Source organism: Ursus arctos, unplaced genomic scaffold (genome assembly GCF_023065955.2).
Source record: "Ursus arctos isolate Adak ecotype North America unplaced genomic scaffold, UrsArc2.0 scaffold_18, whole genome shotgun sequence".
Lineage (NCBI taxonomy): Eukaryota > Metazoa > Chordata > Mammalia > Carnivora > Ursidae > Ursus > Ursus arctos.
This window is the reverse complement of record NW_026622852.1, coordinates 38,463,918-38,491,540: the sequence shown is the minus strand read 5'-3', so window position 1 is coordinate 38,491,540 and position 27,623 is coordinate 38,463,918. Positions and strand designations below refer to the sequence as shown.

Sequence of the window (27,623 nt, the reverse complement as noted above, 5' to 3'; positions counted from 1 at the left end):
TGGCTCAGGTCATGACCTCGTGGTAGTGGGATCGAGCCCTGTGTGGGGCTCCACACTGAGTACGGGGTCTGCTTCAGATTCTTTCCCCCTCCCTCTCTGCCCCTACCTGAGCACACACTCTCTCCTTTCTCAAATAAATAAATAACATCTTAAAAAAAAAGAAAAAAAGAATATGGAAGGGTCTAAATTAACCACGTTAATAAGCCACATACTAAAAATGCACCTGTCTTGTGATCAAAGGGTATTTCGCTTCTGTTGCTGGGACAAACAAATGTTTTAAAGTCAACTGAGAGGCAATCGCAAACAATAATTAATATCTGTAGTTTTCAAAACACTTTACGTGTCAACTCATTTGATCCAGAATGCTGGGGGAAAGGGAATTTCCATCCACTTAAAACTACCTTATTGAAAATGTGACTAGAAAACCTTAAAAAGAAAAAAAGAAAGAAAATGTGCCAGCACTTTGGGTTTGTTACTACATGTAATCTTTAATAGCAATAGCTAACTCTAAGTATTATTAAACCCATTCTGCAGTTCACAAAGCCAAGGCTTTGGGAGGTGGACTAACCCAATCGAGTCATTCTAAGTTGCCCCCCTCGACAGGGCTCTTTCTCTACAACCTAGTCCTCTTACAGACTGTACGCTTTGGTCTTGATGAGTCTGTGGGTTACAGTGTGACTTTAGAAAATAAAACACTTTTCAAATTAAAGTCAGGCTGACATTGAAAAATGTCAACGTTCTTCCTACTCTATGTCCCCTCCTCCACAGCGTAGGATCCCTTCTTGGTGGACAGTACTATGTTCTGCCAACCAAGGTCTAATTATCTCAGGCACCTTGTTTACCCAGAAGTGAGGCAACCAAGAGAGGAGCTGCTCTCCTTTAAGAGAGCTCCAGTCTTGCCCTCACTAGAGAATACCCCAGACCCACCCCTGGAGCAGCCGGAGTGGGGGTTTCCATATCACTTCATTATTAGCCTGATCCGTTACCAAGCACGATACAATATCCCTTAATATGCGCGCCACCACCCAGATCCCTTATTTTCACGCAGTTTAGCTGGCCCCCTAACAGGAGTAGAACAGAAGTCCAATCAGGAAAAAAGGAAAAGAACAAAAGAGCAAAATAAACCAAGTCAAATCTGCGGGAGCCTTTGTCCTAGTTGCCCAACCCCTCATGAAAGTTTGAGTGAAACATACAACCCAAAAGGATTATACATTCCATGAAATTCTATCTGCCCCAAGTTCTGTTGATACTCAAAATTATGGCCTTACCAAAAAAAAAAAAAAAAATTTTGGAACGTAAACAAATACAAATCTATACCCAATCTGGGAAATTCTCACTTGCTAAAAGCCAGAGAAGTATTTCAACCACTGCAGCCTTATCGCTCTCAAGAGATTTTGGCAAAAAGAAAAACATCCAAATTTAAATAGAGAAAATAAATCTCCAAGTTTTGTTTTCATTTCTGATGACGAATATAAAAATACATTTAAAGGCAGCACAGCGTACTTTTTTTTTACCCACCCCAGCAGATGGAGCATACAAGAAACTCTTGCTCAGAAGTGCTAACAGGAAGACAACATCAGGATAACCTGAAGGTAAAAAAAATCCTTCCAAGAGGAATCTAAGCAGCCCAGGTACCTTGATTTACCTAAGCAAACTCCCAGGTCTCCATATTCAAGTATCGATCACCCAGCTTTAACCAATACTGGTGGTGGGAGCTGGGGGGGGGGGGAGTCTTCATTATTACTAATAAATAAAAATACAAAACAATATGCCAAGGAAAGTTGAGACCTTGATATTTTTTCTCTCTCACAATATTAACTTACAGTTTAGCAGCAGTTAGGGTGGAGGAGGAAATCCCTACGTTCACACCCACCCCCCTCAAATGTCTTTTTTTTTTTTTTTCCTTCAGAGGACTGTGTACAATGCATTTAAAAAAATCCATTGTTGGGGTGAGGGAGACTGAGATGTTTTTTTCTCCCAGCTAATAATGGATTCAATTGCCTTGAAGTCAATGAACTCCTGGGTAGGAAATACCAAGCAGACAAACAGGAATAGAGTTAGTAATGCACCGTCCAGATGCTGTGTGTTAGACCTACATTCTAGACTTACAGGGCACCCTTTAATAGGAAAAAGCACTCCACTCAGCAAAACGATTCCATTTTACTTTAACCTGAAAAGGTTTCCCTAATTATTACTCGAAAAATGAGAGCGTTTCAATACTTGAGATTAAAGTCATCTAAATATGAAATCTTCAGTTGAGCGAACAGCCCTGAGGGCCATCCACACGGGCCAGGTCATCAAAACCTACCGTTACCAAGAGATTGGAACCTGCCGTCCTACTGTCTCTAATCCGAGCCAACTCCCTTGTCCGTTAGAGGAAGGTTATCTATTAACAGTCATTCTCCTTCCTCATTCTATATCTTCCCACTGATAAGAAAGCCGGGCCATATTTACTTTTATTATCAACTATCTGATAAAAACAAACGAAGAGCTTTTTCTCCACTTGATAATGAGAGTCTCCAAAATCCGTAACCGCAGAGCTAGAACTCCAATGCTAACCCAGCGCCAGGCTCTCTGTCAAGCTCTTAGCTACATTTTCTTGTTTAACCCCCCCAAGAACTCTGTGGGGAAAGGACTAGCATCCCCATTTTACATCTGAGCAAACGGAAGCTTACCAAGCTTGCACAGTTGAGCCTTGCTCCAAGGCGACATGGAAAGCAAGTGACAAAGCCAGATCTGAGCCTGGGCTAGGAACTCTGGAGTCCTCGCTGTGAAGTGGACTCTCTCTGAGCCGTCCTATTTGCAAATTCACACCCCTGCCCTCATGACCCATCTCGAACAGATAGATGTCTCCTCTTCAACAACAACTTTCTGCACCGTGATTGACTCTTTCCTGTGTTTGTGCCTTGGCACTGGCTAGGGATAGTAAACCCCTTGAAAGCAGGGCCTGGGGATTTCTTTTTGATCTCCTGAGGACCTCGCAGATGGATCACGTTTCTCAAAAACAACGGTGAGACGAAAGGAGGAAGCAGCCCCCAAGTGTCCATCAAAGGGCTAAATGGATACGTGAAGTGTGGTATCTACATGCGAAGGAATGGGACTCATGACTATTAAAGAGGAAAGAAATCCTGACACACGCTTGGACATGGATGAACCTTGCTAAGTGAAACAGCTAGTCAGAAAAAAAGGACAAATACTGAATGATTCCACTTATACGCGGTGCCTAGAATAGGCAAACTAATAAAGCCAGAAAGTAGAACAGCGGCTGCCAAGGGCTGGTCAGGGAGAAGAAAATGGGGTTAGTGTTTAATGAGAAAAGAGTTTCAATTTTGCAAGATGAAAGAAAAAGTTCTGTGGGTGGTGATATCACGACGATGCGAATGTACTTAGTGACACTAAACCGTGCATTTAAAAACGGTTAAGATGGCGCATTTTATGTTACATGCATTTTACCACAATTAAAATGAAAAGCAAACAAGGGCAAAGGGGAGTGCCCATCACAGAAATGCCTCGACATGCTTGCTGGGGCTGCTGGCAGGCAGAAGCCTGGCCGCCGTCTCGGGTGTCAGGGAGCTGCCCCCCCATCAGGGAGTCATCCCACTGGTGTGGCCCCGAAAAGTCCACTGACGAGGACGAGCCCTTCAGGGCTGCCACCCCTGTGTTTCCACAGCCTGGCAACATGCAGGTCACTCTCAGAATGTGCCCTTCCTGACAACCGTGGAAGCACGAGCCAACAGCAAACTCCAAGGAGGATTGTCTTCGAGACCTGGACGGGCACCCCTTCCTGTCTGAGAGGCCGGGCCTGTGGCAGGGCCCAGATGTCTGGTGCTCTGACTGCCAGAAGGCAAGTCTGGGTGCCCATCACCTCTCTTGTCATGGAGCCACCGTGGTGAAAACAAAAAGGGGAAAGGTAGTTTCCACCTTGGAAATGTGACAAGCCGACGTTAATCTGCAAAGGAAACAATATTTTATTCCTTTGATGACAGAGGGGTGGCAATTAAGGAGCTGCCCTCACCCCAGGGCCAGAGAGCTGCCTGGACAGGGAAAACGCAGCACTACTCATGTCCTTCTCTTCAAATCACAGTCCCGTGGCCCCCGACGAGACCACCATTAACCACCCAGGCTTGTCGCACTGAGTGCTCTTCAAGGGAACGGACCCCTTGGGCCCTCAAACACTTTCTGGGCCAATTCAGTCCTTGGTGTTTAGGGCCTCTGGGTTCAAGACCCAGGCTGTTCTCAGAGGTCGGACAAGACCAGGCACTTCCAAGGAAAGTTCACACACCGGCCGCTGGAGGGGTCCACTGTGCTTTCCTCCTTTGGCATTCCAAAATCATTTCTCATGGGGCGCCTGGGTGGCACAGCGGTTAAGCGTCTGCCTTCGGCTCAGGGCGTGATCCCGGCGTTATGGGATCGAGCCCCACATCGGGCTCCTCCGCTGGGAGCCTGCTTCTTCCTCTCCCACTCCCCCTGCTTGTGTTCCCTCTCTCACTGGCTGTCTCTATCTCTGTCAAATAAATAAATAAATAAAATCTTTAAAAAAAAAATCGTTTCTCATGAACTTCTTTTTGGAGGGTAACAAATTAATTTTTTATTTCTGTCATTTGGATTTATCTTTTTACTGTTTTTTAATTAGCCTTTTATTTTAATTCCAGCGTCATTCACATACAGTGTGATATTCGTTTCAGACGTACAATATAGCGATTCAACACTTCCATACGTCACCCAGGGCTCAGCACAAGTGCGCTCCTTAATCCCCATCACCTATTTCACCCATCCCCCCACTTCCCCTCTGGCGACCATCAGTGTGTTCTTTACAGCTGGTTTTACTATTTTTTAGTGAGTCAAAGTTTATACAAAGGGAATAAAATGTCTGCATTGATGACTGTTTTTTTACTGTGGTGAAATATATAAAACACAAAACGTACCATCTCGACCATCTTTAAATGCATAGTTCTGTGGCACGAAGTATGTTCACACTGCTGCGTAACCATCACCACCATCCGTCCGCAGAACCCTTCTCATCTTGCAAAACTGAAACTCTACTTATTAAACACTGACTCCTTATTCTCCCCTTCCCCCAGCCCCTGGCAACCACCATTCACTCCACGAACCTTTTTGAGATCTTAATAAATGTCTTCTTTTACTTTCTCTCCTCCTTAGGCGGGCAGCCAGGCTTTTAATTTAAACGCTTGCTTTGGGGATCTGGTGTCAAGGAGTCAAAGTTCTTCCTGGTTTTTGTAAAAATCTAAGCCATCGACAAGATTATGCAAGGCATTTTAGAAGGGGTCCTTTCTCCCTCCACCCCTGGGTGTTTTGCTCTGTTCCCTGGAAGTTCCTAGGGGAACTGGCAAGACTTCATAGAGGAGACTCCAGGCTCCAAGTTCACAGACTCGCCAAGGATCCCTGTGTGCCCTGCATGGACCACAGCTTTAAACTTGACCATGTGGACAGGAACTGTCAAAAGCAATGTAGACCCATGACTGGAAATCACAGCTAAAACCAGTGCAGACAGGTGTCGGGCTGGCCTCCTTCCCACAACCTAGCACCTTCTAAAGCCTTAAATCTTGGATATAACCACGGGGTGAGAATATCCCCCAAATGACGGCGGTTAAATTTTCTGTTAGCTGGACAGGTTGAGGGCTTGAAGACAAAATTAAGTTAATTTACATAAATTTTAAAATGTTGTATTTTTCTTTTGCAAGCCTTTGTTTATGGACTGAGATTCATAACGTCAACCATAGTGAAAGGAGAGGGCTAGCTTAGCTTGTAGGGAGCACGACGTAGGCGGAATAAAGAGGGTAATGATGAAGAGACTATGACGAGCCAGACAATAGGGGTTCAAATCCAGCTTTGCCTCTAGTTATCTCTTGTCCTAAACCGCCGTGTCTCAGTTTCTTCATCTGTAAGAACAACAACAAAAATAATGGTATCTTCCCTAACAGGATGTTACGAGGGTCAAAGATGACATTACACACACGGCACTTGAAAGAGGGCCCAACTTTCAATAAATAGTCACGATCAGAAGCAGCTTAAATCTACTTTGCTTTCAGAGTATCTGCTCTTGGGAAGCCTGAACTCACGGAAGAAATATAAAAATTGGAACTTTTTCAAAGTTATACTCTTCTGAAAAAAGCTCGATCATGATTTGTGGTTGAAAATAAACCCAAGTTAAAGGTTCAAGGTTTTATTCAATGGTACACATGCTGTATTTTGCCTTCTTCTGTTCACATAAACTCTGTCCTTGGTCTGGATCCATTCTTCCTAAAGCCCCAGAAATTGTTATTTGTATTTGTCCAAGTATTTGCAGTAGTCAATTGTGTAATGATTCTTGCTCACATTTTTCCAGGCCAATTTTGAAAGGTATCATTTGTGGCAGAAAGAGTTCAGGGGAACTTGCAAGAGATGGCCCACGTTTCAAGCCCAAGAGGACCCTTGAGGAGTTCCTGAGATGTGACAATGCATCTAAAGGGTGCGGGTAGGAGGGAGGAATGGTGCCTCAGGGGGCAAAAGCCTCGAAGGTTTTCTTCCTCCATTTATACACCTTTAAGGCAGATGTTAAAGACAAAATTGTTTCTATCATAGATTTCCCAATTATTTTCTCAAAACAATGACTCGAAAGCAAGTACCAGGTGACAAATCTCCCCTTCTGGTGACAAAACTGATAATCCTCTGTAGCAACTGCTCTCCTGTTCTCAGACCCCCACTCTCTCCCTAGAGCCCCCCACCTCCCACTTTAAAGCCCTCTGGAGCAGATCAGCTGGTCTGCTGGAAAAACACAGGCTTCCCCTGGGAAGATACATTCCACTCTGGCCAGAAGCCCAGGGCTCTGGCTTCTTCTGCCCTGGCCTCTGGATCCCAGGGCTGGAGCTGGGTGTTCTGCACAGCCCACAGGCCACTCCCCACCGCCCCCGCCGCGTTTATGGCCCCACCTTTCATTTGCAAGGAATAATAAAGGTTATGAAAAGTGGGTCCCCAGGAGTTGCAGAGAGGTCTCCTTTTCCTTGGAATACCCCCGTTATGAATCCAGTTTGGTTCTAAAGCTTATCGAGAACGTTGTACTTTGTAGATAACGGTCATTAAAAAGTATTGGAAAATGAATGTTATAATACCAACCATGAACGAAAGCTGGAGAACACCTTAGAACCTCAAAAGAACTCTGTTTTCAAACTGTAGAGCTCAAGAAAGTCGGAGTAAAACAGGAAAGTAGGTAGAGACGTTTGTGCCGGTGGAGGAGATTCTCACAACTGAAGGTGGATGACAGGGGCTCTTTGTTGGGTACAATTTCCCTTCAAAACGTCCCCACCCCCCTTAACATACATTGGGCGTGCTGGTTTCACTTCCCACTTGTGATTCGGGTTGGTGTTCTGCTTACAAAAAGAGGAAAGACAGAGAGAAAAGGAAGGAAGGAGATAGGGGCTGGAGGGGAGAGAGTTCCAGATGTTCTGGGCCAGAATCTAAAGAGAGAGAAGGAAGAAGGGACAGAGGATGGGTGTTCAGCAGTGAGTGGGGCGGAGCTGAAGGAGATACAGAGGAAAGGGGGAGAGGCACAGATCCCAGGGGCCGGAGAGGAAAGGCAGAAGGAAGGTGTCCTTCACTTTTCCCCTTTCCTCCCCCAGCCTCCAGGTGGCACAGCTGACCAACACAGCTTCCTTGGAAACTGAAAAATAGGAGAGAGACCTGGGCAAGTTTGGGGAATAAAACTAAGAAAGGAAAAGCATTGTTGCCAGGCAGGAAGGGCTGGGGGAGGGAATGACCCCAGTGGCGGCTGCGGCGGTGGGGGCTGGGGGGGGAGGCAATCAGTACTGGTTCGGAAGCATTTCCACTGCCTACTCGGTACCTTAGCCAGATGCTCTCAAAATTCTAACGGAAATCTTTCATGCTGCAATTTAAACTCTTTGTTGCTTTTCAAGTCCCAGTAAAAAGAATCGCATTTGCATACCACACTGTAATTTGTATCATCTCACTTAAGATACACTCTCTAGAGAGTTGCATACATCTGAAGCTACAGAAACACACACAGGATGTGAATTCTAGATACGGACAATTGGACCCGGGTAGCTCCACAGCAGCACTCTGGACATTCTGGAGAATTCTGCACCATGGGGGAGCTGTGCTGTGTACTGCAGGCTGTTTAGTGGCAGCCCACTGGATTCTAGTAGCACCCTCCCCACTCACAGACCAATCTCTCAGGGCGAGTCCGCTGATTCCAGTCTTCAAGCTTGGCTAGTTTGCAGTGTTCACTGCCAAACCTTCCTCCTCCGAGTCCAGTAAGGGAGTTTCCCGGAGCTTCCCAGAGCTTCCCGCACTGTCATGTGCATACAAATTCCTGGGGAATTTGTGAAAACGCAGATTCTGATTCAGTAGGTCTGGGATGGGGCTCAGGATTCTCTAGTTTCAAGGAGCTCCAGAATGATGCCAATGCTACGGGGCCCCAGACCACACTTTGAACAGCAAGGCCCCCATAGCACTGGTTTAGGAATGGGAGGGAGCTCGGTAGAAAAAAACAGGAGGAGCTGGGTAGGACCCTGTGCAGCTGTGGGACCCCTTGGCTGATTCCATAGCCTCTGAGCACATCGGTATCCTCATTAGAAAAATGGTGGTGACTCTAGCTTAAGTAAGATAGTGGAGATAAAGCAACCAGTTCAGCATCTGGCACTCAAAAAATGTTAATTCCCTTCCCCTTCCCTCTGAGCTCCTCCCAGCACCAGCACTGTGCCTAGAAACCTGAAGATCAAGGCGTCCCTGGGGATTGCAGGGAATTCCCTAGAAAAGAAATTCCATTCTCAATAGTGGTTGGAGGGGGAGGGGTTTCTTCCCTTCTCCTTCTTCTATTTTATACCCTCTATGCTGGTTATACTATAACATCTGTCATTCTTGGGAGGCTGTGAATTGTTTTGATAATGAAGCATATGATGAAAAGAATATTTAACAAACAATGTACACATTGTGATTTCATGCAAAAGCAATGCCTCCCACACTCCACACTCTGGGCCCATCTCTGTGCTATATTAAACACTGATTTGAACTTTTTTCTAAAGGAAGAATGATCCCAAACAGGGATAATCAGAAGCACCTTGGATATGATCTAAGTTTCCAATACTCCCCAAATGAATGGACTCCACTCATCCGGAATTGTGTCAGAGGAGAATTCCTGCTATCCTTTGCAAGGATAAAATGTTCTAATGCAAAATACTAATTTGCCAGGCTAAATATAGCCTTGGAATCACACGGCACACGGTCCTTGATTTTAATACACATACAGAGAGAGCTTTTGAATTCAGGGTAGTGAAGCCCTCGAATTTTCTAGAAAATTAATATGTATTCCTTTGGCACTCCCCCCAACCCCTTATATAAAGAGGGCTAGACAATGGGTTTCTTTCTCTGTTTATAGGCTGTATCACAAAATTCACATAAGGCAGTGCTCCAAATGAAAGTGCTTCTGCATTATTCCCCTGAGCAAATGACATCATGATAATGTGAGCCAATCCGGTCAGGGAGAGGGGCTGAGAGCAGTCAGTTAACCGCCTACAGGAAAATGTGGTTTGGCCTTCCTAGAACCTTCTACACACACTTGACCCAGGTGTGGGGCTCAGGTAGGCCCCACCGAACTTTGCATTTGAGGCAACTTACTGGGGGGGAGGAAAGGCAGCTAGTGTCTCCCCCTCTCCCCTGCCCAGGGTCAGACTCCCCCACCCCCACCCCACCCCGGGGTCTGCAGAGCTGGTCTCTGCTACAGGACACTGGCTCAGTCCTGGCCCAAAGGTCACTGGGGACATCCTGCGAAGGCCATGGGCTACAGACAGGCTGGGCACCTAGGGAACCCCTGCTCTTCGCGATGCTCACCGTAGCCTCCACCCACGCTTCTAACAAAAGACTAAAAACCTGGAATCCCTGGGCAATTTCTCTACCCCTTATGAACCCAGGGCACTCTAAGCTCCACGCAGAAACCCCCAGCCCAGCCTCCCGTGACAACCCCGGGAAAACCGCTCCAGCATCACTGGTAACTTGTTCTGTGCTGTAAGAACCCATCTCAAGGCCCCCTCACCAAAGCACGTGCGAAGCAATAAAAGACATCCTTGGGTAGTTCAAAGGGAGGTTAATGTTTCTGGACCAGCATTTATTTATCTCTATATACTGACTCGATTTCTCTTCAAGCCTATAGAGCAAGTAAGGAGTGTAGGGGCTCCACGGGGCAGAAAGCCCAAGCAGAATGCACAGACCTTTTGAAGCAGTTCCAGAACCATCTCTGGGTCTGAGCAGTGAAAACTAGCCAGACCTGAGGCAGGCAATCAGGATGTATCCGCTGATTTCAGAAAGTCAGTGGGGACCCGGTCCGGGGTACACTCCAGTCTCTCCTAAGTTGGGGGGGGGGGCGCTGCACTGCTGGGGTGCCGGGGAGGGACTTGGATCTACTGCAGGCTTGTGTCCTGAGGCAGTAAGTTCTTAGGCTTTAGCGGACATCACCCGGAGAGCTGGCTTAAAAGGCAGTGTATCCAGAAAAACAAAACAAAAAAAAAACAAAACAAAAAAACCCAAAAGGCAGTATCCAGGCCCCTCTCCAATGGGGGAACCTGACTGTCTGTGCCACAGCCTAGGAATCCCTCCACGGACACGGGCGTGGCTGGACCGCATGTCTAGATACGCTGCCCCAGCGAACAAGGCAGACGCCTAGGACAGTGGGTCTTCAGTGTAGGACCAGAGTAGAGACACTGGAAGGTCACTGGACATGACTTGAACAGTCCCCCCTCTGGGATGTGTTAAGGGGGGAGGGGACTTCCCTCCTGCAGACAGTGACTAAAAAGAAAACTTCCCAGAGGCATCACAAACGGGGTCAGGAGCTACAACAGCCTGCTTTTTAAATCATGCTGCTTGTAAATTCCCAGGTACTTCTTCTAACCGACTCACTTCCTTAAATGCACAGGTCCCACTTCGTCGGGACCCCAGGAATGGCCGGCACACGGGACCTGGTGGAGAACTTCGGACCAGAGGTGGAGACTACCTTCTGTATGTCTTTGCAGAAAAGAATGACTTGTATCGCTTCCAAAGTTACTCAAAATTAATGTGTCTGGGATGACCACCCCGCCACGGTGCTACTTAATAATTCATCCAATCTGCAGAATCTGCAAATCTGGGGAGTTAAATGGTAAGACATAAACGGACTGGATGAACCAGGCTTCTTCTGAAAGCCTTTTTAATTTCAACCTGAACTGCAACTCTTTACTTAATCTATTAATCCCTGTTCCCATCTTAGTGCCCAAGTAAACTCATTAGGGCCGGCAAAGAATCTTGTAGGAGTTCCAGAAGGGAAGTCTCATTGACATCCATCACACTACGGGTCACTGAGTGAGCTTAAAGGCCAGGATTAAGGTCCTGGAAATTTGGGTCCATTTGCCCCAGGAGGAGCCATTTCTGACTTACTCAAAGCATAAAGAGGAAGCAAGTAAAGAAAAATAGAAGAAGCCTCAGGACTGCAAGTGCTTTGAGGGTAAAGAGAGAAGAAGGATGTCAGCCAGACTCCCCCAGATCGAAAGGGGGCTGGGAGGTGGAGGTGAGGCTAGGCTTGGAGAATCTCTGTGCTCAAAGCTTTTCCATCTGATCAGTGTGAGAGATGAACAACTGACCTGCTATTCAACTGCTGGAATTTTATAAATTACACTTTTAAAACCGTTCGTTTGCATCTACCATAAAGATGAAAGGAGATTTCAGGGCTGGCTCGGTTGATGGAGCACGCGACTCCTGATCGCGGGGTTGTGAGTTCGAGCCCCACGTTGGGTGTTTAAAGATTGTTTAAATAAATAAATAAATCTTTAAAAAAAAAAAGATGAAAGGGGACTTCGTTAACTTAGGAAAACAACCAATTTGGGGAGAAACACAACACATGCGAGGTGCTTCCAAATATATCTCATTCAACACAGCTCTCAAACAGGCAGGTTTTGGTATCCCCATCTTTATGGGTGAAGGCACTAAGATTCCATTTAAGTGACATGCCCAAGATCTCACAGAGAACCTGACCAAGGCATGAATGTGTTTCGGCCCCGCCGTGCTTCTGGATAACTAGGGCATTACAGTGTCTGCTTAGTTGGCTCTGTTCACTCGGGCTGCTCGCTTAAGCATCAAAACCAACCCGAAAAGCCCTGCACACAGCTAGGAAAGGACGGGGCCAAAGGACGGTGACAACATTCCCCACCGAGGCCTGCAGCTCCCCCGGCTTCCCTGGCATTCATACCACGACCCCCTTAACCAGGACATGTAGCCTTCAAGACTTAAAAGACCAAACAAAAACACCCAACTTCTCAAACCCACTGGCGGGAAGCTCCATCCTCTCACCCCAATCCCTGTCTTCTGCCTGGCGAAGGAAATGGGCAGCATTCTGCCTCCTGCACCACCTTCTCCGGTGGCATGGCCCACTTGGTCATTCTGAGATGCCCACCGAGATGGGAACAAATACCAGTCACGTGTCCCTGATCCCACTGGGAGGCAAGGCCTGGCAGCACGGTGCACCTGGATTTTAGAGACAAACACTATAAGGGAAAGAGGTAGGTGGGCCCAAGGATGCCCTCAGGCCCTTCTCCCAAAGGGTCTGTCCTCTCTTGCACCTCCCCAATCTCAGAATTCACTTCAACAGGTAAAAAGAACCCTGGGCTGAACCCTGGAGAAAGCACATGTTGCTATACCGTAGGCAAAGCAAAGGTCGTGATTAATTCGTTCTTCTGGCACTCAATTTTCCAGAGAGTGGGGCAAAGAACAGAAATTATATTTGTATTGGGATTTGTTTTCTCAAAAGCCAGTCTCCAGAGGCTGTCCTGGAGTGGATTCCACAATGACACTTCCGCACTCCTATAAATCAAAATTTGTCTCTCTGCTGACATCACACGGAGACTACAAAGTCCTAAACTGTGGATGGAAGGATGACAACATATTCACCACAGGAAACTCACCAAGGCAAAGAGTAGTCAGGTCAAGATAGCCATTCATTACATCCTAGAAACATATTGTATCTGCCACAGTTGAAACAGATTTTTAAAATTTTTAAAATTTTAAAATTTAAAAAACCTAAATTTTATTCTAAGTATATTACTTAGAACACTTCATTTCTTAAGCATCCTAGTTCATCAAATGCTACTGAAAATCACATAGGCAAACTCTATAATTTTCTCTTTGAGCAAAATCATGGATTTCCTATTGGAATAGAGATAATTTCAACTTTCCTATAATAACATATTCTTGAAAAACATGTTTGAAGGGCAAGTGTCCAAAACTTGAATAATCGTCACAGATGTTCTTGGAAGGGGATTGTCTTAAAAAAAGCACTGCCACCTTCAGGCCCAAGCCACTCAATGTGCTGATGGGTAAGGCTGGTGTCAGTGAGGAATCCCCAACCTTAAGCTTTTTTAGTGTCACAGAAAATCGATCCATGGGTGTGGAGTTTACACAGTATAAAGAAAATGATGCCGTTCCCTAGCAAAACTTACTAAAACTGTTGAACCTGATAAGTCCATTAATTAATTGGTTCAAGTTTCCAATAGTTGGTACAAGATCTCTGATCAATAGTCTACACAAAGGATGACTCCTGTTTCTCAGGATCCAAGAGCAGTCATTCCAGAGGCTAATTCAAGACTGATCATCAATTCTACCAGCATTGAGAACTGTATAAAATTAAAGAATGAAACTACACATCACCCTTTTGGTCTTTAGAAGTAATTTCAACACGCTCCTGTTTCAACTGTTTAAATTCCTCAACACAACCTCCACCCAAATTCGACTGCATTCTTATTTGAAACATTTCTCATTATCTTAATAAGTACAGACTTGTAATAACATCCGTGATAGAAATCCGACACATAGATGCTTCAGGAGTCAACCAAATCTCTAATGATGCTATCTAGAAAACAAGTCTAATAATTAACCAGAAAGTCCAGGGTGTTAGCATTTCTTAAAGTAATATTTAATAGTGAATTCTATACTAAAATATGGACAGTTTTAGAATAAAACCACCAGCAGATCATTTTCCTCTCACTTGATAACAAGTTAACACAACCTGCTTCGTCTTATTACCCTGAGATCCTGAGGCCCCCAAGTCAGAATGAGCCACTTCTAGAAATGAAATAATCTCTGACCACACTACCCTGAACTCTGCAGGCAAGGAGCCATGCCAACTGTCATGCCAGAACTATGAGATCATGGGCATTTCAAAATGTTTGTCCCCCATCTCAGAGCCCGGCCACCCCTCTCACGCCGGCACCTCGGCATCCCAGAAAGACAATGATGGGAACTCTGCTGCCCAAGGAACATCTCGACACCTAACTGCACGCAGCCCACTAGGGAAGGGACTGCGAAGCCCAAGGAGGATTACTTTCATTTTTCTTGGCTCTGACGAATTTTATTCATGCAGCCCAAAATAATTGCAGGACCTACAGAGCCCGATGGGGTAACCACTCAAAGGAGAAGGTGCCCTCCTAGCAAAGAGCATGTGTCAAGACTGGGCAGGAGAAAGCTGGCCACGGACAGCTGTTCAGAAGGTGTGTTAGGGCAAGTTTTAATTCTGAAGGGCCGCATGTTTAAGGAGACAGAGGAAATGCTTCCAGAGATATACATCATTTCTAGACGTGGTTACTCTGAAATTTTATTGATCCACGCTGGGGATGCTGCCAGGTTGGGAGAAAGAGAGAATGTTTAATTAAATTAGGACCATTTCCAGGAAGAAAAGTGTGAAGCTTAAGAACTCTTTTTAATTAGAACAAAACTAAGGAAACAAATCTCCTGGGATTACAATGGTGGGCGGTGGCCTCCAGATGCCAGGGAACTCCTTAAGAGGGAAGGCTGCTTCCCCTGAGAATTTGCTGGCAGATTCAAAGATGTACTATATAGAGATGTACAGGTATGTGTATGTGTGTGCACTCTCTTTTCAAAGGTAAGTACATTCAAGGCGGGGGAGGAAGCGTGCCCAAGCTATTGGCGCTGCACTTAAAACTGCTACAGAGAAGGGTACAGATTTGTCGAAGTCTGACCATACAGCCTCTCGGAGCCAAACCAATACCACCCCACGCGGGGAACTGGCTTTACCGGGTCTGGAGATGGCTTTACCATCTCTCCAAACGAGTCAACTCCTTCCGCGAGGCCCCTTTTTGAGGCTTAGGGAGAGATTCCCAGGGCTGGAGAGCGTCTGCCCTGACGGCAGGGAGCTCAGTAACCCGCTGCCTGTCCTGCTCAGCCTCGCGCCCCACTGCACGAAGCCTGCGCTTCGCCTTCAGGGCTCCCCGGACCGCCCCGCCTTCCCCCGCCGGTTCCCGGGCTCCCAGCACTCACGGACTTCGATTCAGTTCACCGTCCTCCACTACGTTTCTCCAGAATTTCTCAGGGCCGCCAGCATCTCCTCCCAGAGGGCACGCGGCCTCCCCCGCCCCATTACCGGCACCCTTTGCTCACCACCACGATCCGCCCTTCCACTCCCCCAAGTGTCCCTACAGAGGGCTTAAAGAGACGTACCCTCCGGCTTTCTCCAGGATAAAGCACCGGATCCTAGCCGCCGGGGTCTCAGACTCAGGCCAAACTTCCAGGCTCAGCACGTACCCTCCGTCCCCGCGCAGAAAGGCTGCCCCCTCCGCCCGCGTGGTCTCCGGAGTGCAGCTCCCAGACCCAGTCCGCAAGGGTCGGGGTGGTCGGGGAGCCGGCCCTCCCCGGCCTCGGCTCCCGGGTCAGCCCCTGAGCTCCCTAAACGCCCCCAGCACTGCCATCTAAGGACCCGCGTCTTCCTTGGGAGCTGGAACCGGTGGCTCCATCCTCTGCTGCTCCGGGTCTGGAGGGGCGGCCACAGCCGTTAGATATTCCCGGCTTTTCCTGTACAGCCAGCGTGTGTGTGTGTGTGTGTGTGTGTGTGTGTGTGTGTGTATGTGTGTGTGTGTGTGTTAGGGGGCAGGGGAAAGGGTCCTAAGTTTATTTTTTAAAGCACATATAAGTAAGTATTGAATAAAGCAGCCAAAGGGTCGGCCCTCCCCCAGACCTAGGAATTCAAAGCCACATGGCCACAGCCTTTTCCAGCCAGGCCCCCTCCCCGCACACACTCACTAGGCAAGGCCATAAAAGCCCTTTAAAGTCCACGATCCTTCCGAGGACTCCCCAGATCTGCAGCCCCTCCCGGGCCATCCTTTCCCCGTGCCCGAGGCCCCAACATCAGGAGGGCGCTTTGGGGACGGACGCGGTGTCGGGGGTCGCCGCGCCCCCAGCCTGGGCAACCCACCTCTGGGTGCGGGATCCCGGGGGACGCAGTCCTCGAGCTCCGCTCCCGCTCGGCCCCTGCCTCCTCGTTGGGGCGTCCGAGAGGCTCCGGCGAAGGCGTGCGGCGGCCCCGGAGCGGGGCGAGCGCGTCTGCCGGGAGCAGCGGCCTCGGGGCGAGCTGGAGGGCTGGGAGCACCGCCCGCGCGCTGCCAGAGCCCGCCCCCGCCCCGCCCCGCCCCTCCCCTCCCCTAGCCCGGCGCCCGCGGGCTGCCCCTCTGCTTCCACGTGCCCTCCCCATCCACCCACACCTCTCTGGCTTTGGTGGAATCCAAGCACAAACCGAGAAACCACGAAATGAATGAATGGATAGATTGGAGGGATGGAGAGATGGATGAATGGAGGGACCGGGTCAGAGAAGCCATTATTTCCTAACTGGGGAGAGGGCTCTATGTCTGGGGACGTGGACCTGTATCAGCGTAGGGGTGGGCGTGTCGGCGTGTGCACAGGCGGATGTGTGTTGGTGTACACATACGAGTGTATGGGTAGGTGGAACCGTGTGGGTGCCTGTGCGCGCTCGCAACGCCAGGAGCTGCTGAGCTCCTGCCCGAGGTGGGAGCGAACCTTCATTTCTTACCCAGCACCGCGACGGTAAGTACCACCGCTGGCAGCGGTTAGGAAGTGCGTCTTGGTGACAGGGATGGGCTCTCCCTGTGTTTGGGGGCTCTCCCCATAGGGCCCAGAGGCCGAGGTGTGGACAGGGATGTTTCTGAGTCTCCGGCTAGCCAGGGCCGTCAGCCGCGTTGTGGCAGCCGGCCGCCTGGTGTCAAAGCGCGTGTGTTAACAAAGCCAGCGGTGGGGAAGGAGGCCGCTGATACACAAGGTGGGGCTCCATTAGGCCGGTGGCCAGCCATCCCTCAGTTGGGAGAGGTCTGAAATTTCAGTCTGTAATCCCCTCCCCCACCATGAATATTTAAATAATGTTAATGACCCTTTGAAAAGGGATGGTCTAGAAATCCTCGGAGGACACCCAGAGAAAACACCCCACACAGAAAACAGCATGTTTAAAAAGCAAGCACTTATCTTCCTCTGCTCGATCTCTGCAGAGGAAAATAATATAAAGCCAGGTTTCTTGAATTCAACTTTCTACTAGGAATGATGGGGGTTTTTGTTTTCCTATTTATTCTCTCTCCAGCTTTGCAAGTCAGAGTCCCTTACTCTCCTTTGAGTTTCCATTCTGTGTAGGCCTGCTTCTTTCTGAACCCCTGGCCAAGGTCCTGGGGTCCTCTCCTGAGGGTCAATTCTGCGTGCCAAACTCAGCAGGAAAGACAGCTGTGGGTCTGGTTCTTCTTTACTAATGCACAAAGGTCCTTGATCTCCCTTACAAAGAAATGATATCATGGGGAATTGCTCAGAAAGCCTGTCCACGCTAATGACACGCTGACAACAGCACCCTCCGGGGAAAAGGCATCTTTCCTGTCTTGAGCTTTATTCACACCTTTACTGGAGGGAGGGGATAGAGTCCTCAGTGGAGATGTCAGTTGTTCTCAGGGTTCCAGAATGTCAACAGGCTTCTTTTTCTGGCCACTTAGGAATTGTTTCACCAGCCTTCTGGTAGGTCTCCACTCTTGAATTTCAGTAGAATTTACAGATCTATGCTCAGAGATTACAGAGCTTCATTCTCAATCAATTCCTGTTCTTTCTCTTCCCTTCCTTTTCCTTCCATCCTTCCTTTTTTCCTTCCCTCCATCTCTCCCTGCCTCCCTTCTATCTTCCCTTCCTCCCTCCCCTCCTTCCTTCCTCCCTCTGTCCTTTCTTCCATCCCTTCTTCCCTCCCTTCTTGCCCTCCCTCTTTCCTTCCTTCCTTGTGTCTCCTCCTGTCACTGACTTAAGGAGTTAAATATCTGGGTGCCCTACATCATGATCTATTTTTAACATTTTAGTAACACATGAAAAACTCACATTGAAATGAGCATGTTTGGGTAATTTATTTATATGGACCACAGACTCTCCAAGGAGAGATTCTAAAATTACAGCAGAGGTGAGGTTTTAGAAACAGTATTACGGCAGGTGCATCATGACTCTTTCTTCTTATGTTTCTAAATTAGAATAAATGTAAAGGTTTTCAATCAAATTTGTTTCATTATTAGAGACTACAGCAATTCACACCAGCTGGATTATATCTTTCCTAAAGCAATGTCGATGTTAATATTAATTTTTTTAAAGATTATTTATTTGAGAGAGAGAGAGAGCATGCGAGCACAGGGGGGAAGGGGAGAGGGAGAAGGAGAGAAAATCTTAAGCAGACTTTGTTCTGAGCACAGAGCCCAACGCGGGACTCATCTCAAAACCCTGAGATCACAACCTGAGCTGAAACCAAGAGTCAGATGCTTAGCCAGACAACTGTGCCACCCAGGCACCCCAATGTTAATATTAATTTTAATTCAGTATTACTTTTAATACTGATTAATATTAACTTTCTGTTATATTAATTTTAAAGCTCTGATATATCCTACAGAAAACTGTTGGGAATATTAATTTAGGAAAATTGCATGTTCAATAGATATTAATTTACAAAAACATTTCTTTTTCTTCCATCTCATAAGATGTTAAAGAAGTAGCCATAATTAAACATTTTTTAATATAAAATGCTTGGTACATGCAGGTGCTCAGAAATATTTTTTAAATTTTTTTAGTGAAATCAAGGGTATGAATGTCTGCATGTGAAAGTAAAAACTGTTCTTAATTAGCGTTTTCTCATTTATTTCCTCCTCAGTCAGTGGTTCTCAGTCAAGGGTGATTCAACCCCCCAGGGGACACGCTGGCAATGTCTGGAGACATTTTTGATTGTTATAATGGGGGGGGGGTGCTACTGATATCTAATGGGTGAGGCCGGAGATATTGCTAAACAGCACCCCAGCAACAAAGGATTATCATGTCCCAAATGTCAATAGTACTGAGGTTCAGAATCTGGCCCTGGACTCAAAGCCAATACAAAGGACCACAGACATCAGCATTGCTACAGTTACCAAAAAGGCAGATTCCTGGGCCCCACCTTTACCTACTAAGTCAGAACCTATGGGGGCAGGGCTAGGAAAACTTTTAACAGCTGCTAGGTGAACGTAAGAACATGAAAGTATGAGGAATCCTAGAGATGGGAAAATCTGGCTTTATCACCTAACACATTTCTTTTTCTTTTCTTTTCTTTTCTTTTCTTTTTTCTTTTCTTTTCTTTTCTTTTTTTTCCTTCTCTCTTTTCTTTCTTTCTCTTTCTTTCTTTCTTTCTTCTCTTCTTTCTTTCTTTCTTTCTTTCTTTCTTTCTTTCTTTCTTTCTTTCTTTCTTTCTTTCGAGAAAGGGCCCGTGGGTGTAAGCAAGGAGAGGGGCAGAAGAGGAATGCGAGAGAGAATCTTAAGCAGGCTCCATGCTGAGGGCAGATCCCGACACACAACCCAGGTACCCCATCACCCAGCACATTCTTATGGGTACATCACATCATATGTCTCTTATCATGATAATGATTACTAGAGCTGAGAATATTTTATGAAAGAAGCACATTTAGTCTCCCAGATGCACTTTATTGCTTTTTTTAAGATTTTATTTATTTATTGTCAGGGAGAAAGAGAGAGAAAGCACATGTAGGGGGAACAGCAGGCAGAGGGAGAAGCAGGCTCCCCGTTGAGCAAGGAGCCGGATGCGAGACTCGATCTCAGGACTCTAGGATCATGACCTGAGCCGAAGGCAGATGCTTAACCGACTGAGCCACCCAGGTGCCCTTAGATGCACTGTAGAAGCACATTCAAAGCAAAGAAAGGGCTACTAACTCTGTGGGGAAAAAATCTAGCTGGGATGTGTAAATGTTAAATGCTCCCAAAGGCCCTACACCACCTAGGACACAAAACCTATGGAAATATTGCTTAACAGGAGAAGAACTCAGGATTTCTTTTGCTATGACAAAATGTACATTTCTGCTCATTTTGCATCTGCCATGCTGCTGACCCACTTTAAACTGTGCCCTGAGCAACAGTGGCCTCCAGGGAACCCAAGAAATACAATATACTACTAAAGAAACATCAAAGGCAAAAGTTAGTTTCTGGGAAAGAAGTCAGCCTAGACAGTTTGACAAAACCTCTTCTTTCTCTCTTCCCAAACTGAGCAAAATGAACCAAATCCAGCAAATAATGGTCTATCAGTAGCTACATGCCTCCAAGCTTAGAGAAGAGTAGAAGTTGAAAAAAAGACTTATGAGTGGCTCAGAGAGGTGATTTGCAAACCCAAAGGAGGGCCAAGACTGGCCCATCATAAAAGAGAATTTGCCACTTCCTCCTTCTAGCAAGGAGAAACATCAAAAAGCATCAGCTGGGTGTAATCCTCGTATGTTAAATGTGTCCCACCAAAAATAAAGGTTTGTTAGGAAAAAGAAGAAAAAGGTGAAGTGGGTGGGAGGAAGGAGAGAGAGGAGAGGGGGAGGGGAGGCAAAGGAAACAAAACCAACAACAAAAAGGCTGGCCCTCATCAAACCTATTACCCTAAATCTGTAGGGCTTTCCCACCAAGCAACAGGTAAAGTCATTGGAAAGTTAGGAACAATCTCAATCTCAATGGCATCTCCGTGGGATCAGGTGTACCACTGAAAATCTAAGAGAAGAAACAAACTGGGGGAAATATTTGCAACATACATAACAATGAGTTACTACCTCTAATATGTGAAGAGTTCTTACAAATCAATAAGAAAATTGAAGAAAATCACTAAACACCTAATAGAAAAAAATAACCTAGTAGTTGATAGATGAATAAGTAGAACTGGCCATGGAACTTAGGAAAATATGCTCAAACTCCTCACAATTAAAGAAATGCAAGTGAAAATATTGGGACAATATGTTTTGCCTCTGAAATTGGTAAATGCATAAAATACAAATGTCATTTCTTTTTGGTGAGGGAGTGATGAAAATTAAGTGATTGTTGGATTCTGTTGATGGGAATATACATTGACATTAATAAAGTATCATTAATATACAGTGACATTAATAAATTCAGAAGACATTTTGGGGCTATCTCTTGAGATAAAAAAATGTTCGTACACTGCTCAAGTGCAATTCACTTTGGGAATTCCGAAGCTTATAAATCTATGGAGTCAGATGAAAGATTGGGGTGGTGGGGAGAAGTCAGTGAATGAGAAATTCCTGATCACCGATAAGGCCCGAAGAAAGAGAATATTTAATATACACTTTTAAAGTTGTTTGCTGTGCTGTGCTGTGATTTTAGTACTTCTGGTAACCTGTAGACCTCTTAAAACAGCATTTGCTTGGAGAACAAAAGACAAGGGGCTTGTATGAGGCTCGGTGGGATGGGTGGATATCAGGCAAGGTGGATGAGAGATGAAGAAATCAGACAAAATCAGAAATCAGCACAAGAAGTGACCAGAAGAACTAACCCCCACCCCCTACCTCCTGCCACTTGAGTTAATCACTTGAGTTAAAAGCGGAGTGGGCACTGGACATCGTCCACTTTGCCAGTAGGGGTGCAAATAGTTTTACTTTAAAAGGAAAAATTTATTCCTGCTGGCTGCAGGACTGGGAATAGCCAACCAACTAACTCCTAGGATTCACAAGGTCATTTGCTCCTGAGGTCATATGCTTGCTTTCTAAACCAAATGGTGGTTTTACCTTTTTCATCTGGACGTTTTGTATGTCTATGGATTTCCCACTAAAGACATTTCTCCGCTGATCCCTGATTCTTATTTAAAGGCAAAAAGGGCATCCCTCCAGATAATATGGCTTTTCTATAGAACGGATGACCCATTCACAGAATGTTTTAACCATCAACTTTTTGAATGTCCAACACATAAGACTGACATGGGTCAGTCAATGGACTATTTGTTTGGACTTACAGTTGTGTTTTATCAAATTAAAATCACCCTACTCAAAGCCAACTCTTCTCTAAGGTCAGACCTGGTTGCTAAGTGGTAGTCAGCTCTAAAGACTGCAAATCAGTGTTTCCCAAGCTAGCTCACATCAAGAGTAGCTGGGGAAAAAAACTGGGGGTTTGTTTCCCTGAGGCCCAGGAATCTGTACTTGTGTAAGCTTTCCACGTGCTTCTGTTACCCAGCCTGGTTTGGGAAGTGCTTGCGGTGGACACAATCCTTAGGCAGGAGAAGGAGAGAGCTCGTGGACACAGAGGTAGGGACTGTGTCATATGAGAACACTTGGCTCTTAGACTGTGTTTACTCCCATTCTTGGCCTTGTTAGCGATGCCTGCCTTTCCTTCCTTTCCTCTCCAGGGTCTCTGGCTTCCTGTGCCCCAGCAAGTTCCTTCCCTGCCTAGTCCACGTTTATTTCCTTTTCCTGCATCCTCACACTTGGCCTCTCCTTTGCCAAACTTTCTAACACAAGGAAATGGTGACCTGATTACATTCACCCCTGCTGTTTGAGACTCTTTTTTCAAAAGACCTTTAAAAACACTCCAGATGAAACATTCCAGAACCCAAGCAACCTTTGCCCATCTTACTGTCTTTATTTTGTCCCACCTTGTAGCTGGACTGTGACTTCTCTACATGAACAAGGTGGGATCGAATCATCCAGATTGCCCATTGTAATATACCATTATACAGTAGCATAAAGAGAAAGTCATACAGTATTCCAAACTAAAATCTTCAATGAAAAGCAGCAACATGGGAAGCCCTGGGCTCGGAAGGGCGGAAGGAAAAACTCTATTGGTGGAGGGGAAAGGCAGGGGGGAGAAGGAAGACGGCACAGAGGACAGAGTCCCTTGCTAAGGGAAGCGAGATGGCGCCGATGGCTGCGTGGGGCAACTGTGGGTCCCACATCCTCAGTTCCAGAGGCCTCGAATCTCATGTGCTAATGACAAGAAAGTACTCCTGTATTACTTTGGTACTTAACAACAATAAAACCCTATAAAGTGCAGCTTCTTTGTTTCTTGGCTGAAAATTTTATCTCATTTAACAACTGAAGCGTTTAAAAAATCTACTAGGGGCACCTGGCTGGCTTCGTAGGTAGAGCATCTCTTGGTCTCAGGGTCATAAGTTCAAGCCCCACGTCGGGTATAGACATTACTTCAAAAAAACATTTACTAAACATTCCAGAGTTCATGCCCTGATGGAGACAAAGCATGAAACGAGGTACTTTTTAAAGCATGGCATGAAAACAGAAAGTATGCCCAATATACCTGAGCTGTACACAGTGTGTTCACAGGATGCTGGGAAACGGTGCCCCCAATGCCCAGGGCAGTCTTCACTGAGTAAACGCCGCCAATTTGCTCCTCATTAATGATCTGTATTTTAAATGCAAAACGACCTTCCTTTCCAGTGGTGTTCAATTCCTTTTCAATTTTAGGTAAGATGGAGAATTATTTTTTAGTTTTTACTTATCTTTTTTAAATATTTATTTATTTATTTGGGAGAGAGAGAGAGAGCAGGAGGGCCACGGGGAGAATCTCAAGCAGACTCTGTGCTGAGCGTGGAGCCTGACGCGGGGCTCGATCCCACGACCCTGAGATCACAACCCAAGCCAAAACCAAGAATCAGACGCTTAACTGACTGAGCCACCCAGGTGCCCCTGTTTTTTTGTTTTTTAAAAAATCGGACTGTAACATTTTCCCAGGAATTCCCAAGTTTCCCTCCGAACTTTAAAGTACAGGCTGTTTGTTCACTTACAGAAAGAACCATAAGGCTTTTCGGTAATATTAGGGGTGGAGAAAGACTAAATCTTGACACCTTAAGTAATTCTGGTTATCGCAGAGGTCGTTTTCCCAGTAGTTTCTGCCTAAAACCTCAAATGTTTTAACACCGAGAATGATCCAGTGAGAAAGTAGGCTTTTTCCTTCTACGACACTGAGCACATTAAATCCCTTGTCCTAGCGTTAAGACGGTGCACTATAGGGCGAAGGCGCTTTAAGTTTCTATGATGCACAGAGTAAGTGACTTACTTCCCTAAGTGGCCGCGAAGACTCCAAAGTGTTAAGATCTTTTAAATACGGAGAATGCTAATCGCTACTTCTCCGGCATGTTTAAAGCTTCTGTTGGGATGGGACCGCGGCCAGTGCAAAATCACTTTCGAAGCCACAACAGCTCATGATAAAGTCAAGGAAAGCACGCAGAGCCACATTATCCGCGCAGACTCCGCACCCCCTCAGGTCCAAGCCTTGTCCACAGCTCCCTCCCCTCCTCCTCTCCTCCTGACTTGCTGTCCTCCCTCCCTCCTCCCCTGCCTCCTGTCTTCTCCCCTCCCTCCCTCTTTCCTTTGCTTTTTAGACCACTGCCTGGTTAATCTTAGGAGCAGACACTGCACACTCAAATACTTTACAAAACCTATTATTCCGACAGAGAACAGAAGTGGGTAAAGCCGCCAGGTATCCGGAGCAGTCTGTGGCCCCCCGGGCCCGGACACTGGGGGCTGGGGCTGGACTGCTCAGTAATTCATAGCTTGGTTGAGATAAGATAGGCGGGCACCGAGAAGATGACAGTGTGGTTAGGTAGACGACTGTTACTGCTCCTGTTTTTTTTATTTTATGCCTTTTCTGTCCTTGCTTGGGATGGGGGAGGGCAGATCAAAATGCCAGAGACAGGAGAGTAAGAGCTCGGGGGAAACATGACTTGTCACCCAAGCCACGTCCCTCATTTTACAGTACAGCTGAGGGTCCATGAAATATAGTCCCTGGAGCGAGAGGCCTGGGGTTGGATCCAGATCCGTCCCCTCTTAGCTGTGTGAACTTGGGGAAGCCGCCTCTCCGCATCCCCACATGGGAAAGGCAGATGGGCACTCCTACCATATATGGCTGCTGTGAGCATATGAGATCACCCATGGAGAGCTGTCAGCTCAGGGCCAGCTACAAGGTCAGCGCTCAGCGTTAGCGGTTGTGAGGGAAGCGAATGAATCCTAGGTGGGGGACAGAACTTGCATAGAACCCCCCGCAAGACTGGGTCCAAGTCAGGACTCACATGCAGGCCTGCTCCCTCTCAGTCCAGTGTGAAGTGCTTTGCTGTGAGCTTGCTTCCTTTGCTATTTTCACCATTTCTAAAGCCAACAGCAAACGGCAAACAACAAGAATTACACAGGATGGTGAGGGAGAGCCAGGGTTTTAAGGCCAGGGTCAGATCTGTGGCCCGAGTCTGGTGGCCTTGGCAGTCAGGTCGGACAGGATGCAGAGGCCGTGGTACCCTCATGTCGTGGTACCCCCAGGCACCCAGGGGGGCTGTGAGGTGGGTGGAGTTTTGCTCTGGGTTCTGTTAATGCCTCCGGCCCATTCTCTAGATTCTGTGATAGTTTACAGGCAGAGGACACCGCCATGGGCCTGAACAGGGCGGGCAAGTGAAGGCTCCACACAGACACACGTGTGTGCTGTGGTTTGTGGCCACTCTCGGAAGGGGGTGACTTTGAGGCACTGGATCCAGAAGGCCTGGGTCCTACAGGAGTGGGCCCTATCTTATTCCGGAGCAGGGACCCTGCAGCGCTGAGGTGAGCGGAGCCAGTGTCCCCACCGTCCGCCCCCCGCTCCCCTCTTCTTCCAGCCTCAGCACTACCTACTGCTTCTGTCTGGTCTGCCTGGGGATCACTCAACGGTCCTGCATCCACCGGCTCCGTAACCCCTTCCACCTCACACTCTTCCCTTCACCCAGAAAGCCCTTCTCACCGGCCCAGGCCTGTCCAACTCCTCCCCGTCCAGGGCCTCTTCCTCAGCCTGCCCCCAAGGCTGCTCTTCCCCAACCACAATTTTCTTCCCTCCAACCCCATCATCCTGACCTTCCCCTGGATAGAGACAGTCTACTGAGTGCACCCTAGACTCCTACCTGCAGCTTAGCATCTTCCCTCAAGTATCCATCAAACCCATTTATTCCAGCCAAACTCTGTACGTGCCTCCCTGCCCCTCAGTTTCCCTGCATTTCCTGACTGAGGGTCCTGCAGTCCCCATGGCCACCTCTGCCCTCTTCTTCACCGAGGTCCAGCCACTGTCATTTCTCCTACTGTCCCTACCGCCTCTGCGTGATCCAGTCCCGCCTCCTTTCTCGCCTGGACCATTCACTGGCCTCTTAACAGGCATCTCTGCCTTCGGCCTCTCCCCCATCCTGTCCACAGTGTACGTGGGTTGGCCTCCTAAACCACTCTCCGGTGGTTCCTCTTGCCAAAATTAAAATTCCTTCTTATTCAATCATTCACCCATTTCACAGATATCTATTAACGTGCTGCCGTGTACGAAGCATCATTGCATGTGCTAGGGAGATGGGGGCGAACAGGCAGGTGCTTTCTCTCGCTCTGGGACCACCAAACCTGGAGGGGGAATGGGGGTTCTCCTGCTGTTTTTTCCAGACTATTGTCCTCCTCTGTCAGTAAGCTCCCCTCCCTCACCACTTGAAGATTTCAGCACCTGTCACTCTATCCACCAACATTCTGATCATAAACCACTAAAATGCTCTTTTTAACTGGTTCCCATTTGAATAAGTTTCTAGGAAATTTGTTTTTAAACACAAAGGACCAACTCACAAAAATAACCTTTTAAAGCACATTGAATAAACTTTTAGGTAAAAAAAAAAATTTGCATTTTTAAAACAACAAACAAACTAGACTTTCCTGTAAGGCAAATCCAAGAAGAATTTGGTATTTCATATGAAAGGATCAACGACCCTTACATTTCTACCACTTACCATGGTTGGATTCGGTTGGCCTTTCCTTTTCCCCTCCTATTACCTGTGTCATTTTTCTGTCTTTCATTGCCTTAATCACAAACGCAGCTCTTTCAGACACGTCACTTACACAAAAAATGTGTGGCTTGAAAGTTCCTGATTCCCTCCATGAGAAAAGCATACCTTTCAGTCTTTGCTCTGGATCTAAACCCCAAGTGAATGGCTGCTTGTGAAGTTAACCAGCTCAACATTTCTGAGAAAAGGAAGAGCACTCATGGACCCCAAGCAGGAGGTCCACACGCAGGCCCTTCCACGGATTACTTCCTGTGCCTCAGTTTCCCAGTCTTTAAAATCAGGACACTTACATAGCTATCTATATCACGAGCCTGTGGTGCGTGCCGGATGAGCTCATGCTCGCTAAGCCCACAGAACGTACCTTTTAGATTCACAGTAGGTGTTAGCCACTTAGTATTTATCTGTGCCAGTCGTGCTCCGTAAGTTCCCAATGTTCTGTCCAAAAAGGCAGAGTGGTCTTAGATCAGATCAGTTCTTGACTAATTCCTTCTCCTAAAGGATCCTAACTATTTTCATGTTGTTAAATTTTAATTAAAATATTTGGGGGCACGTGGGTGGCTCAGTTGGTGAAGCGTCCAACTCTTGATTTCCGCTCAGGTCACGATCTCAGGGCGGTGAGACGGGCCCCGCGATGGGCTCCACACAGGGGCTGGAGTCTGCTTGAGATTCTCCCTCTCCCTCTGCCCACCCCCTAAATAAATAA

The 27,623-nt window shown here is 46.9% G+C and overlaps 1 protein-coding gene across 11 annotated transcripts in view; it reads right to left on the bottom strand.

Annotated features, from left to right (window-relative positions):
- The window catches only part of PALM2AKAP2 (PALM2 and AKAP2 fusion), a 564,113-nt gene that overhangs the window by 89,753 nt on the left and 446,737 nt on the right, over positions 1-27,623 (bottom strand). Inside the window, exon 1 of one of the 11 annotated variants that reach the window (XM_026506039.4) lies at positions 16,238-16,389. The exons of 8 other annotated variants lie outside the window; for them this stretch is intronic. The gene's annotated coding sequence lies outside the window, so the exon portion shown is untranslated. Of the gene's footprint in view, positions 1-15,486; positions 15,506-16,237; positions 16,390-27,623 lie in introns of those variants that run through there. 2 more of the 11 variants (XM_057313656.1, XM_044386745.3) reach the window with 2 other exon arrangements.